The following is a 4270-nucleotide window of genomic DNA, read 5'->3' as shown; positions in this document are numbered from 1 at the left end:
GAGCCGTCCCCATTAACGCATTCGGACTCATTAACAAAAATAAAATGTGTTAAAGGCGCAACCCTGCAATGTCTCGCTCCAGCCACTGCTGGCGGAAAGTCCTCCCCACTCGAGGCAGATCTGGGGAGCCTCCCCCATCCATACGTTGACCTACTACTTTCACGCTGGCCCAAGATGTAGAATCGTGGAAAGCTACCTACACTTTACCCCACCCCCACGTGACCTGCCGACCTGTGTTGGTGGGAACCCATTTGTGTACGCTTGGTGGTTCGTGGTGGGGCGGTGGGGCGTGGGCCGTGCGTGACATTAAGTCATGAATGGCACGCGGGTCGTGGGTTCCACAACCGTGATGTCACACACGTTGTATTACGTTCTGCGACGCCAGTTTCTCACGAAATATGTTCGTCTCGATGGGCTCCCGTCCCTTTATAATGTAAATATCGTTGGCGATGATAGCGATGGTGATGTTGATGACGATATTGATGTTATAATCGTCCCGTGTTTTTGCTTAACTTATTCAGTAGCGCTCGTTGCCAATGGCCATGCGAGCACTTGCGTGTTGGCTATATACATATATTTTACATTTCCAAAAAAATGCCACTTAATTTTAGGAAAGCATCGCTGTGTATATACATATAAAAACATCGAAGTGTTAGTGTAGCAATTAGTCTTCTTCTTCTCTCGTATGGGCCGATGTGGATGCAGAACAACAACCACAATTTCACATTCAGGTGGTCAATCCCAGATAATGTAGCGACGCTCAATTAGAAACGTCAATATGAAAGTACAGCCTCTTTACTGGACGTCTGTGGGAAAAAATGAGCTTTTGAGCTCATCGGATTTCTCCAGTATAAATCAAGATTCTGATCCACTGATGGAATGAAATCTTCTCCACGCCTTGTCGGTGTCGAGTGCGGGGCTGTTTATGCTGTGTCGTAACCTCACCGTTTGTAGGTGTGGGTTTGGCAAACGTGGGCAGGGTGGGAAAGGGGGACAAGCCGGAGGGGGCTCATCTCATCTCACCCCTCCCAGCCAGTGCCGGATTAAGCATGTGCGGGGCCGTAGCATATGTAAACAAAGGGGCCCTAAATAAAATAAAAACTTTAATATTAAAACACAATTTTTTTTACTTGCATAGTAAAGTAATTGTATTTTATCATTTGCTATACCGACAGATAATGACAATTCGCTAACCTTAAACACCCAGTCGTTCATGAAAGTTGAAGGCGGTATAGTACTGTAATAATAGAGCAAGTGCAGAATCACTTATTCGGAATTGACAGCTTGAAAGCATTTAGCGCGGGGCCCTTGAAAGTGCGGGGCCCGTAGCTACATATGTAGCGACTTGTGCTACTAGGATACTCCGACATTGCTCCCAGACAAAGCCCTGCCCATGAGCGGGGTTCAGATCTTCCCTCGCCACTGATGAGAGCCGTGGCCTGGAATGTTTCTCCGTTGGTCGGAGTCACGGCGGCAGTGGCAGTGCGCCGACCACTGCGCTACCATTCCAACCTCATCGCTGTTGTTGTCCTAACTAAAAATAATAACAATGCAACATCTAAAATGTCGCAATATAACTGTAAAAAAAAACTCATCACGGGATAATCAAAGTTGCCAGCAACCTCTCGTTCGTCACTTTGTCGCGAGTTTTAATCGCAAACGAGTTCTCAACTCGTCCAGAAACTTAAACCATCGCTGGGCTTTTTCCGTGAACAGCTCCCAACGAATCGCTCGACTCGTTGCGTGTTTAAACAACTCGCCGATTGCCTGCAGACGTCTCCGTATGTTAGAGCAGCGGTCCCCAACCTTGTTGGCACCAGGGACCGGTTTTCGTGGAAGACAATTTTTTCACGGACCGGAGGGGGGGGGGGGTCATTATTGGGTCGTTCCCCTTTTCAAAGAAGCTCTCCAGCGACGTTTGTTTTTTTACTCATTCTGGCTACTCGGGGTTAGCAGCTTGTGGGCTCACCAACACTGTGACCGAGACAAGCGCGCAGTGCGGGGAAGAGGCGCGGACGGAAGTGGTGAATACAATAATTGGCGGGACACGCGCGGACTCACCGCTCTCGCCTCCTGCTGCTGTGCGGCCCGGTTCCTAACAGGCCACGGGACCGATGCCGGTCCGCTGCTCGGGGGTTGGGGACCGCTGAGTTAGAGAACCTGCAGAGCGGTTGTCGGCGCCCCGTTCGCCACCAGGCACAGCCTTCCACAGCTGGCGCCCGTGGCTCCTCGTCAACGATTGTGAGAGAAGCAACTTGTACGAACGACGCTGTGTAAAATTAATCGTGAGATTTTTTTTGGTTGGGGTAGAAATAAAATTCACAAACCCACCCCCCTTCCCCCCGCCACAATACTCCTATGTTATAACTCTGAGTTTGAGTGTCTGCCCGTTTTCCAAACCAGTTTCTTAATTTCAGCACACAGGCCCGTACGGTGCTGAACATGTGTTGAGAGAGCTTCACAGTTCGTCGACTTCCTCCAGTGCAAGTACAAATTCTGATAAAGATGCCGATTCTCTATGGCCACCAATCTCGTTCTCTGTCGGTGGTCGGGCGTTGTTTGCCCAGCAGCGTCCCCGAATGGAACACTATTTTCTCTCCCTCTCTCTCTCTCTGTGGCTGGGAGAGATTCATCGCGTGGATACAAGTAGCTCATTCATCGCTTTTAGACGAAAGTGGCTCGCGTTAAAAAGCAACACATCTCAATTACAAGTGCTATTCGCGGGTACAGCCAGGGATGCATTGTTGTTATTCTTTATTCATTTAGTTGCCTTCATCGGAAGTTCGGATTCGTTTTAATCCGAGCATGTGTTTGTAAATGCGATTTCATTAACCGGCACTTGTAGACCCGAACGAACGGAGAATTGGAAAATTCGGCAATATATGAATCGATCTAAGTAGTTGGTGTACATTTGCACGTAACGCTCCTTTCGTGAATACACTGCTGGATGAAGGCCCTCCCCACGACGTGCGAGCCCTGGGTGGGGGGGTTATTTGACCATACTTCACCACGCTGGTCTGCGCGGGTTGGTAAATATGTGTTGAGCGTAGCGGAAGTTGGGCAATAGCTGAACAACGCAAGGCTCCAAAGCAGTCGCTAACACCTGATTCTTTCTTATTCACGGCGGTCGCCCATCCAGACACTATCCAGGCTTAACCCCTGCTTAGCTGATTGATGTAATTGGATAGAATCGTGTGGCACGCACGGCTCAATTGTTCGGCCGCCACCTGCTCGCCACGCTCTCACAGCCGGTGCTGCCAATCAATCACTGCTCATTAACCTCACCTGGGCTCACCTGAGATAATTAATGGGTGGATGGAGGGGGGAGAGTGTGGGGGTAGGAGAGGTGAGCTGAGAGATGAGAGGGGGTTGGTGGTGTTGCTGTTGCTGTGAGCTGCGACACGCGTAATTAATTCCACACGGTCGAGTTCTAAACACAACCACGGTAAACTTTTTTTTAAAGTAGATTTGTTTTAATTGTTGTTCGCTGCTGAATGACAGCGGACTAACAATCGCATAGTCCACAAATATAACGATCGCCTTCACCTTCATGAGTTCGTCCAACGCCGCAGTAATGTGGTTGTCTGAATTGTACCTGTATACTAGAAAACAAGTTTTACTGGCTGACTGGCTGGCTGGTCGTCACGTCCGGATCGAGGTTCCGACGGACATCTTGATAGAACAAACAACACAAGTTTTTATCAAGAAAGAAGTTTCAGAAGCGAACGTCAGATGTTTAAAAGTTGTATTTCTCGAGAAAAATCCTCGCAACGCACTACCACCAACGCGCTCGGTCCTTCCCCGTTCACCAACGTACTCCCATTCATATTGAAGTTGGCACACACGCGCTGCACGCACCCGATGATTGTCAAACACGGCCAACGTGCCGCGCTGAGCGATGGACGCTGTCTACGCAGGACACGAACAGAATTCAGAGCGAGATCACGTTGTGTGTCCGTGCGTGTCGACACGTGTTCCAAGTCACGCAGACAGCCGTCACGTGGCGCGCGATTAGCAATCATCTGGCGCGTGCAGCGTGGAACGAATTAAAATTTGTTTTTGAATGGGAGTAAATGTACATTGCATTAGTGATCGCGGAATTTTTTGGTATTTATTTTATTAGGTAAGGTCCACTGAGCTACACAGCTCTTTTTCAGAAGCGACCTGGCCACAATTGATAGCCTAATTAAGTGGCTTATCATGTGGACATGTATATCAGCCAAATACTCTAAACGCATGTTGATTATAAATGTGGAGGGGAAGACCCGGA

The sequence above is a fragment of the Lampetra planeri genome, chromosome 32 (genome assembly GCF_965212315.1).
Source record: "Lampetra planeri chromosome 32, kcLamPlan1.2.h2, whole genome shotgun sequence".
Taxonomy (NCBI): Eukaryota; Metazoa; Chordata; class Hyperoartia; order Petromyzontiformes; family Petromyzontidae; genus Lampetra; species Lampetra planeri.
The sequence above is the reverse complement of the archived record's forward strand: the minus strand, read 5'-3'. Positions refer to the sequence as shown.